Here is a 12,133-nt window from a genome sequence, read left to right on the forward strand (position 1 = left end):
CTAAAAGGAAAACTAAAGGCTGAAATTAATATAGGGGAAAAAATAAAAATGTATTTCTTTGCGTCTGCCGGGAGTCGAACCCGGGTCTATTGCTTGGAAGGCAATTATCCTAACCGTTGGACTACAAACGCTGGTGATTACATGATCATTTGAAAGAAATAAAAACTAGGGTAAAGTTCAAATAAAACTCCAGTGGTTTCACTAATTTTCAGATAAAGGACTATGGTTTACTTTTTGCCAAAACGAGGATTGGGGTTTCACACTTTTAATAATGCTATTAAAACTATCTTTAACGACCTGAAAATGAAAATTTTCAAGAATTAAAGTTGTTCAATGCCATATTTTCTATGGAACTACATTTTCGATTTTAGAAAATCATCTTTTTTGGAACTTTCTCTCTCTAAACATTAACTTTCTCTCTCTTTACCAAATATCATCTAAATAATCTCGAAATAAAAAAGTTGAAGAATTAAAGTTGCTTAGAATATTAGTAGTTTTTAAAATATGTCATTTTTGAAGTCGTCAAAGGTGATTTTAATAGTATCAATCGAAAAAGTCCTTATTTTGCTAAATTTGAAAACCTCAGTCATCGTTTTGACAAAAAGTAAACCAAAGTCATTTATCTGAAAATTAGTGAAACCACAGGGGTTTTATTTGAACTTTACCCTAAAAACTAATAGTTAAATTGCATCTCCTACCTTATACAAGACTGTGGACCTGTGGTATGATTTATTCAGTTTTAAACCACGTGAATAATCTGCAGTATAAAAGATAACCCGATTACTCTATTTCGATTCCTGTGTGTATAAATACCTTATTGGTATCAGAGCAAGAAGTCTAGTTTTTTGACGTTTTGATCCACGATAAACCATAATTCATATGTTTTTGCATACTAATAATTAATCTATGTGTAGATGTGAGTATATTACAAATGAATACGTGTTTTGGGATTATTTCCTATCGAAAAACTTGAAAAATGCGTTGAAAATCGCCAAAAAATACTATGTTTTAGGATTTTGAGCTTTTTTTTTTGTAATATTCGAATATTATTGAAAAATTCCAAAAATTGTTTCTAAATACCCATAATATTATGAATTTTATTTATAAAATTCTAGAAAATTATTAGAGAAATTTTCGAAAAGCTTGAATCGATCAAAATAATCAAAATAACTTTTGATTAATAAAGATATTTGTAAGTGTATATTAATTTTTTTAATTGCTTCTAATATAATGATGATAATAATTAAAGTTTCGTGTGTATTGTTTAATTTCCTAAGCAATTAGTAAAAATGTAAAACTTGAAAAAGAAAATTTAAAAATTATAAAATGGAACACAATATTAGATGGGATGATATTAAAACAATAGTTTTTCACATAACAAATTTGCAAAAGCTAACGTAATAGTGCATTTGCGTCAAAACTCTCGTTAAAATGTAAGGTCAATACTTTCAATGATCATAATAAGATTTACGAAACATTTTCTCTCTAAGAAGGTCTATCTTACATGAAATTAAGATCTAAAAAACTTATATTTGTATCGTGGTAGAATGAATTTTTTTTTCTTTTTTCTAATGGGTTTATTCGGGTCTCGAGGATGTACGAGATGTGTAGTATTCAATATTAGCGTTCCATTGTGATTGACTAGACTAGATTTGGAGCCGTAACTAGCAAATTGCGTTTCTTTGAAATTTGGGATAGGCCCGAGCCTTGACCGGGCGTTAATTGTTTTTAGAAATAAATTTCACTTCAAAAGTTATCACAAATTGTAGAATTTCTCGTTATGAGTCTAATACAACTCACTAAATTGGAGTTCCAGTTTGGGAGATACGGTACATAGAAGTCCTTGAATTGCGATTAGCCCATTCTGTGTCGTCCCTTAGCCTCGGGACCATGTATACATGCCCCGAACGCCTACAAGACTACGTATACATAGTCATGTAGGAGGGTCAATCGGGACTGCATATACGAAGTTCGTAAGCCTGACTCTAGGTTAGATCAGGATCCTGTATACGCGGTTCCGTGGACTTGAGGAGGGGAACCAATTGGGACTGCATATATGCGGTTCCGATCCCTTGCAAGACCACATCTACACGGTCCCGTCCGAGTCAAAATTCAAATTTTGGGCTTCTTTATCCGAATTGATTCGAATTTATGCGTTTAGTTATGGATTTTAGGTGATTTTTTTCCTTTAAAGGGTAATTGCTTGTTTAAAGTTAAGAAATCTTTTAAGGAAATTAGCAATTAATAATTAATATAGAACTTTTGTTTACACCTTTTAGTTGCGTTAAATGCGCTATTGGTCACTGAATTTGCATGGTTGTTTTAAAATGACCATTTAACTTTAATTTATCTCAACAAAATCACTTAACTTTGAGTTTTGTCTCAATTAAGTCACTCCGTCAATTTCAATGATCAAAAGACATTGAAATAATGACACGGATGACACGTCAACATGAGTCAACTCAAATCTCTGACCAAGACGAAACGTGACAGCCACGTGGTGGTTATTTTCATGTAAAAAACTAAATTTTGTTATTCTTTCATAAAAATAACCGACACATAATAGCTAGATGAGGAGTTCTTATATTAAGCACCAAGTCTTCCATGTCATTCAGAGGACCTCCAATTCACATTTAGACAAATGTATTGTGACCTCACATAATAATTAAAATAGTGGGGTCTCTTAAAATATATGTGGGTCCATGTTACACGTGTCAAAAATATGTATGGAAAGTCCTACATTTAACATGGAGAATCAGGTGTTTCTAATAATTTACCCTAGATGAGACATATATGAATATTATGTGTCGTTTCGGTTAGAAATCTGAACGTGTCATCTCGTGTCATCTCGTTCTGAGTGCAACGAATGATGACAAATAGGAAATTGACAAGCAAGTGTCTTGTGTGAATTAATATTGATAAATTTTCTGAAATCTTGCATTGAATTTTGCGTCTCAACTATTTTTTTAATTTTTATTTTAAGAATACGAGTTCGAACAGGACTTTTCACCTTTAAATTAAAAAAAAAAATGTAAAAATATTCCTAACATCCAAAGTGTGACGCAGTTTATTTCTGATATCTAAAATTATATAATTTTATCTTTAATATTGAAGTAAATTACATTCATAATCATTTAATATTATGGTCACTAAACTTCAATTTTTAACAGTATAACCACTGAATTTTACAGTTTTTAACACTGGTGGCAACTCAATGCCTCAAAACGACCACTGACGGTCTGAAAATAAAAAAATCGAAAAGTTAATAATATTCTAAAGAACTTTAATTCTTGGAATTTTTTGTTTTGAGGTCATTTAGGTTTGTTTGGTTAGGAGAGAGTGGATTTTTAGAGAGAGAAAGCTTAATAACCATACCGTTAAGAATTAAAGTTCAGTGGCTACAATATTAAAATGGGTAAAGTTCAATGGTCATGAGTGTAATTTATCCTTTAATATTGATAAATTTAATCAATTTCAAATTTCAGATATGATTAGGATGTTATTCTTTATCAATTATATATTAGTTCTAAAAGATTTTTTTTTTTTTTGTGTGTAATCTAGTGATAGAATTGAAAATTAATATTTTTAAATTTAACAAAATATTTTAAATTTATCTTTTTTTTAAAATAATTTAAAATTTTTCTATTAATATATATAAAATAAATTATATTTTTTTTCACATGTATTCATGGTTTTAAATAATTTAAAATTTTAAACTTTTCACTTCCACATCGTTTATGTGAAATTTTAAAGTTGGATATTCAATCTCTAAAGAAGGAATGTAAAAACATATAATATCCAAAATTAAATGACATTTAGGAATTTTTGTCTCATATGATATTTTTATAGGTGACAAATGATAAATTTTAGAAAAAAGTAAAAAAATAAACCTTGTGGTTTGATCGATTTGTAAAAACAGTCCATATGGTTTAAAAGTTTACAAACAAAGGTTTTGTGCAGTTTGACAATTTCTGACACGAAAACACGAATTACAGAGACAACCCGATTGACACAAAAATCATTTTTCTAGCATTTATAACATATAAAACCATATATGAGTTAACACGATTTTAACACGAAATATGAAATTGCCACCTCTAGTTTACAACTCAGTCATTCTGTCAAAATTTATCGTCCTGACGATTTACCCGAAAAATGAGCGATTTAAAGCAATTAAAAAGACTGACGCAAGATCTAACTTTGCAAATTAACTAAACCATACGTATTGTTTGATTGAAAATTTAACTCTACAAAACCCGATCTTTACAAATAAGTCAAATCACATGATTTTTTTTTAAATTTTTTTTCCAAATTTTAGATAGCATATTAATTTAACCATGTTATATGTTTCCTTTATTATTTACCAATTTATTATACATGAACTGTACTTGCACAGAGCAATTTAATAACATGGATACGTGTATACTCCAGCATGATGCCTTGCCTTAAATTGCAGTTATTAAATTAAATTTCTTTTTATTTATTTTTTTTACTAAAAATTTCAATTGAAAAACAATATGCATGTTTTTTAATAATTAAATCCATTTATTTAGTGAATTGCTCAATACCGCTCCCAAATTACCTCTTACCGCCCTATTTGGACTTTTTTGCCCTTCTCATAATTTTGATAAAAAACTAAAAATTCTTTCTCTAAAATCACAAACTCGAACAATAATAATTGAAATTATGAAAATAATTGATATGCGACAATCAGAATCCCGAAAATGGATGATTATGAGTCGGAAACAATAAAATTTACATTTTTTTTCTCAAAAAAATCATGAACATAATGCATATTTTTTGTGACGATTAGCGTTTTTCGTCACAAAAAATTGAAGAATTTTGTATTTTCCGTCGCTAAAAAGTCTACGATTGTGCCTAGGCCCAATTTTGGTCTAGGTGGGTGCCAGATCCGCCCAGACAATGGCTTGGGCGGATATACCACCCGCCCAAGACATTATTTGGGCGGATTCTGGATCCACCCAGCCAAGTGGTGGGACGGGTGCTGGATCCGCCCGACCCATTGGCTGGACGGATCTGGCACCCACCTAGACCAAAATTGGCGTTTTTTTTCTACCAAATGGACAAAATTGTCCAAATGGGGACGGTAAGAGGCAATTTGAAGGCGGTAAGTAGCAACACCCTTTATTTATCGAAATATATTATGCAATAAAATATTTTTTTTTTTATTTTGCCGCGTGTACTTAAGAAAATAAGTGAATGGAAAATTTAGGTTAATCAACAAAATAAAAGTTTATAAATAAAATGAGATAAATAATTATCTGTAAAACATTTTTTTAAACTTTTATAACCCTATTCTATTTTTACACTTGTAAAAAGAGTAGTTTTTTTTTAATTAAAGAGGCTGGAAGCCGTTACTAACGATCCTGGGGCAACCTAACGAGGTTAGCACGACCGAGAACAACGGGCCCAAAAATTATTAAAAAGAAAATAATGTCACGAAATGTAATATAAAAGAATAGAGAAATAGAAAGAATGAACTGAATATAAAGTTAAGAATAAAACTCCTAGCAGAACTGATGTTGCGGAAAACCCGCAAAATCTGTAGAAATGAAAGATGAGATAAAAGGAGGAGATTGCGGCCAAATGGTTGGATCAGTAGCTAGTCGGCCAAAATTTGCCAAAGCATCGGCTGCCATGTTGCCTTCACGAAAGATATACGATCCGAACAGCTGCATGGTAGCAGTGAACCCAGTCTTGATGCAGACGCCAAGGAACCCGATATTGGTCCGAGTCGCGACCGTGGTAATGACTGAAGCAGAGTCGGACTCTAGCCAAAGGAGGTGGATCCCTTTCACCCTTGCTAAATGAATACAAGAAATGACCGCCTGTAATTCTGCTTCAAAAGGCGAGCAAGAGGAAAATGGGATCGCAAATACTCCCAGCGGATGACCCCTTGAGTTCCGAAATAGTCCGTCCGCACCGGCAGCCGAGGAAAAAGAGTAGTTAGTCATTACTTTTTTTTTTCCTGATGTTATAAAAATATTATATTTTTCAAAAAAAATTCTCTTATCCAAAAGTATTTGGAAATCGAAAAATAATAGTATCACAAACTTAAAAAAAAATAAATATCACAAAAGGAAAATAAAACGAGAAATAACAAAAAAATTAGTAAAAGATGGGGTTAAATGCACAATTGGTCACTTAACTTCCATTATTGTTTCTAAAATGGTCATCCAACTTCAATTTTTTCAATAAAATCACTTAACTTTGAGTTTTGTCTCAATTTGGTCACTCCGTGGATTTCAATGGTTAAAAGACATCGAAATAATAACATGGATGTCACGCCAATATGAGTCAACTCCAATCTTTGACCGAAATGAAACGTGACAGCCACGTATCGGTTACTTTTATGAAAAAAAACTAAATTTTATTTTTTCTTCGTAAAAATAACTGACACGTGATAGCTAAGTGGCACATACATGGATGTCATGTGTCGTTTCGATCAGAGAGTTGAGTTGACTCATGTTAACGTGTCACATATGCCATCACTCCGATGCTTTTTAATCACTGAACTCGCCAGAGTGGCCTAATTGAGAAAAAAAAATTCAAAGTTGTGTGATTTTATTGAGACAAATTGAAGTTGAGTGGCTGTTTTAAGACAACCATAAAAGTTCAGTGACCAATGGTGCATTTAATCCGTAAAAGATGTACACAATATTTGGCAATAATATTTGAAACAGTAGTGTTCACATGAATCTTAATGACCAAATGAATTTGATCATTCACTGTTAGATCCAGGCTTATTAACTCAACCCTAGGATTCTAATAAACCTTGATCTAATGGTGAATGACCAAATACTACATGATCATTAAGGTCCAACTCATATTAACTCTTCGCTAATGAGCAGTGTTCACATGGACCTTAATGACCAAATTAATTATTCACCGTTAAGCAAAAAAAAATTAAATGGATTAAATTCGATAATGAAAACATTAGAGATAGGCTTCCTCTAAAGTTCGTTTTTCACTAACAATCTAATCCAAGTTCGTGTAATAAATGTTGGAAATTTTGTATTAAATTAACAATTTTAGTTTGTTATTTTTTTTTTGTCAACTTGAGACTTAAATATATAACAGATAAATGAGGTTTAGAATAACTTAAAATACGTCAACGTATTTTATGTCATAAGATCATTTTAACGGTGTATTATAAGCTCAAAACTGACAAGTGGTGAATGAGAAATTGATGTTTAAAGTGGACCATTTGACATGGTTTTGAAGAGGATAAAAAGAAATTAAGTTTCCTCATCCCACATAGCAAAGAAATGAGAATTTTCACTTGATATTTTTCAAATATCTCAATTTTCAACCTTGATACGCGTGTGTGGGGTTAAAGAATGGTAAAAATAATGCGGGCGTGCCAAAGAAGCTAGTTCTCGAAGGGTAAAATGGTAATTGAATAAAATAAACGCGCCTAAAACTTGAATTCTAAACGAAAAGCGATTGACGATCATTACAAGAGCTGAACATAAAAACAATGGTATTGGGTCCCGACGTTGCTTAACAGATCGGTCGGAAAACAATTCTTTAAAATATGGTACCGAAAATAAAAGCAATAAAAGTAACACAAAGATATAAATTTTTTATTTTTTATTTTTTATTTTTATTGATTTCATAATTTTTCAATGTTTTTGGATTACAAATATGAGCATAAAGCATGAAAAATACAACTTGAAAATAGTACTTTAAAGCTAGAAAGAAAACAATATATACGAGGTTAAATGAAATTAACCGATCTTGTTGACATTATTGAGATGCGTGAAAATGAGGCCTGGAACTTCAGAAACTTATCACAGGGACCGTCGCGTTGTTCCGGTAATTTTGGACGAATTTGGAGTGACTCAAAAAGTTCAAGGACCAAAATAAAAAATTTGCATTTAAATGAATATCAGCAACACTTTCTCGACAAAATTAGTGATTTCGTGTGATTTTAGGGCTAGAATTCGAAGGCTGTAGAGATCAGATTTGTGTGAAACGAAAACTAAAATTTAAATTTCGTGTGTAAGGGAAGGAGTCGGAAGTGGAATTTCGGATAATTTTCAAACAACGAGTTCGAAATAAATTTTTGAAAATGACTCTAACAGAATAGGTATTTGATGGTTGTAAAACCAAAAGCTTGATTCTGTGTTGTGGAGGCTACTTTAAGGACAGTTTTGAAAGCTATATAAGGCCGTTTTTCACAAAATAAAAACTGGGGCATCTAGATTTGATGTAACTAAAGAGATTAAAATTAGTTTGGGATGAAATGATAAAGTAACGAGCTCAAAATAATTTTTAGAAAATGGCTCTCCAGAAAATTTGCTTGATGAATTTTCAAGAATGAACAATTCAAAAACTTGTTTCTGGGTCTTTTTAATTAATTGGAATAAAAAAAAAAGTTTCTAAACATGATTTAGAACGAGTGTATAAACTAAGAATGATCCGAAAATGGGGTTTCAAGGATCTTGGTTTCACGAAAAATTGCTTGAAGCCAAGATGACAATGGTGAATTTTGATCTGAACTAAGAGAGCTCGAATTGACCACTGGGCAATATTGGTAATGATTAAACTAAGAGGTAGCAAAAATCAAATTGAGATTTGGTTGAGTAAACTAAGAAAATTTAAAGATTGAAGTTTCTGAAATTTAAGAGTTTTGTTGGAAAACCTGAGAATTTGATTTTGAAAAAGTAGGCTGATATTGATCAAATTGAGCTAAGAAGTTGAATTTGAGAAGTCGAAGTGATGCGGGGCATCTCCTTTTGGGATCGGGTCCAGACGAGGGAAGTCGGAGGAAGAACCAAGCACGAGCAACAAGCGAGTAAAGAGGCCAAAACAGGGTCACATAACAGCTCATCAGCTCAGGTACGCTCCCGTACTTTTAGACACGCTCCGCGTACTTGAAGGTTTGATCCGGAGAAAAGTCTAGGAGGTCATCTATGCGGGGCTTAGATTAGGCACGCTCTGCGTAGAAGGAAAACACGCTCAGCGTATAAGAAGAAATGATCCGGAGGAAGTTCAATAGCCAATCTACGCTCTGCGTAGAATTAGGCACGCTCCGCGTACCTTCATTTTAAGAGCTTACGCTCCGCGTAGAATGAGTACTGATCCGGAGAAGAGCTCAACAGCCAATCTACGCTCCGCGTAGAATTAGGCACGCTCCGTGTACCTTCACTTTAAGGAACTTGCTCCTTACTCCAGCTTCCTCCGTATTTACAATCCTGCCACTCCTTATTTACACCTTTGCCACTCCCTTATTACAACCATGCCACTTCCTATTTACCATCCATGCCACCCCTTTTATATTTAACCCATTTACCCCTTATCTTTATGTTTTAATTAGTTATATAAGTTGCCCTTTATGTAATTTGGCAATTAGGGTTTTTGAGATGATATAAATACATCTCTTTCTATTGTAATCTTTAACTTTTTATCCATCAATATTAAATCTTCTTCAAGGAGCTTGTTAAGGTTTTCACCTTCAACAATGGGGGATCTTTGATTTCCTATGGATTTAGTCCGTAAAACTCGGGATTCACTCCTTCTAGTTTAGCTAGAGAAGAAATATCTTTGTAAGTTTGCGATTAAAACTTTCAGATAAAACCGATTTGTATCACGAAGATTGATAATATAATACGAAATTGGATTGATTCATTTCAAAGTTAATTTGAAGATTGATTTGTTGGGTGTTTGATTGAGGTTTTTGAATGAAGGATTCAAGCTCCATTTATTGGCTTTTGAGCAGCTAATTACCTGAAAGCAATCTTTAAAAATCTCCTACATGATGTCCATTACAATAAAACTTTATAAATTAATACTCGATAAATTAATAATCTCTTTAAAATAATAATTTCTTCAGGTCCCGACTTGGACCAGTTCAAAAAATGATCACTTTTAATAAATTGATAAAATAATAATTTTATGGAACAACCCTTTATAAATACATTGTTTTATTATCTCTATAAATTAATAATTTCTCAAATACATATGCCAAGTATATAAATACATACTTAGGATAATTTAGCAAAATATGACTCTATATTGAATTTTAAATCTAGTTGAATTCCATCTTTAACTATTTTCAGTGCATTTAAAAGTTCTGGTATATCCTTATCAAATTGTAACAAAAAAATTGTAAAGAGTGGTTGATGCTATAATTATTTCCTTTCTTGTGACTGGTTCCAAAGATATCAGATCATCCTCAACTTCATCACTCTATAAATTAATAATTAATAATTTATTGATTAATTAATATCTTTATAAATTAATAAAATTTCATGGTCCCAACATTATTAATTTAGTTAAGCGAATATCATGGGTGAAAAATTTGAAAAATTTCACAGGCTTCAATACAGTTCCGTTTTGCTTCATTTTTGACATTCTGAAAAGCTAACATCCAAAATTTTCAAAATTCCATATTGGCAATCCAAAATTCATCTGATTCGGATTCAATTTTGTCGCCGAAGTTGCTGAATGAGATTGCTAAAAAATAACTCATATTTAACCCTTTTTTTTTTACTATTTCTTTCTCCTTTACTTTTTTTCTTTTTCTATTTTGTCATAATTTTTTTGATATTATTTTTTATTTTTATTATATTTTTATTTTTAACTATAGAATAAAATTATAACCCATGCTAAAAAATTTAAAAATTAAATTACCCAACACTATATAATTATTATTTTTTAAAATACTAATATTTTATATAAAAGGGTATCTAAAATAATATTATCATATTAAGAAGTAATAGCACTGATAAAAAATGAAAGGTTAGAAAGGTATTGGTCCAATTCAACATTGGCTGGAAATTAAATTGACTTAGACATATGTTTAATTTGATTAACACCAAACAATTGGAATAATGGAGATTTAAGTTGTTGGTATTTATAGGTAATTAAGAACTTGATAAGACAATTCATGTTAAGAATTTAAAACAAATCATGTCCATTAATAATTTTTTAAAATTTAATCAATCCTTAAATGTTATGGAGATTGCAACCATAATTCCACCTTTTGGGTTGTAAATAGGATAGAGATGGCAACCAAATTCATTTGGTCATTAAGATTCATATGAACACTGTTGAATAGGATAAAGCGATGATAGCGAATGGGTTCCTACATGATGGATTTTAATCTTGATTAAGAGAGCTCGAATTGATCACTGGACAATATTGGTAATGTTTAAACTAAGAGGTAGCAGAAATCAAATTGAGATTTGGTTGAGTAAACTAAGAGAATTTGAAGATTGAAGTTCTTGAAATTTGAGAGCTTTGTTGAAAACTCTGAGAATTTGATTTGGAAAAGCAGACTAATATTGATCAAATTGAGCTAAGAAGTCGAATTTGAGAAGCTGAAGATTGATAATATGATCCGAAATTGGATTGATTGATTTCAAAGTTAATTTGAAGATTGATTTGCTGATTTGTTGGGTGTTTGATTGAGTTTTTGGAATGAATGATTCAAACTCTATTTATAGGATTTTGAACAACTAATTACCTGAAAAGAATCCTTAAAAATCTCCTACATGATGTCCATTAACTTCACATTAGTTAAGGAAAGATCATCAGTGAATTTGGAGCTAAAAAAATGGGGTTGAAGCTATGAACTCCGAATTTGAAGAACTGCTGATTTTCATTCATTTTTTTTCAGTATCAGTGAACTTTGAAAATTTTCACACGCTTCAATACAGCTCCGTTTTACTTCGTTTTTGACATTCTAGAAAGCTAACATCCTAAAATTTTCAGAATTCCATGCTAACAACAATCCAAAATTCCTCTGATTCGGGGTTCAATTTCTTCGCCGAAGTTGCTTGACGGGATTGCTGAAAATAGCTCATATTTGACCCTGAATTTTTGAATATTTCTTTTTCTATTTTGTTAGAATTTTTTTTTTGATACTATTTCTTACTTTTATTATATTTTTATTTTGTTGAAACATACATTTAATTAAGTAAATTTAACTATAGGATAAAATTATAATCCATATTAAAAATTTAAAAGTTAAACAACACTATGTGATAATATATTTCCATCATCCAATGGTGAAAACACACCAAGTAATTAATGTTACTTTGTCAAAAATAAAGTAACCATAGAAGACACCTGATTATTATTTTTTAAAATACTAATATTTTAT

General features: G+C 31.1%; 1 non-coding gene across 1 annotated transcript; it reads right to left on the bottom strand.

The window, feature by feature from the left end:
• Positions 1-59: 59 nt before the first annotated feature.
• TRNAG-UCC (transfer RNA glycine (anticodon UCC)) lies at positions 60-131 on the bottom strand. The gene has a single exon. It is a non-coding gene; the product is annotated as a tRNA-Gly (tRNA).
• Between the last annotated feature and the right edge of the window lie 12,002 nt (positions 132-12,133).

The sequence above is a fragment of the Euphorbia lathyris genome, chromosome 3 (genome assembly GCF_963576675.1).
Source record: "Euphorbia lathyris chromosome 3, ddEupLath1.1, whole genome shotgun sequence".
NCBI lineage: Eukaryota > Viridiplantae > Streptophyta > Magnoliopsida > Malpighiales > Euphorbiaceae > Euphorbia > Euphorbia lathyris.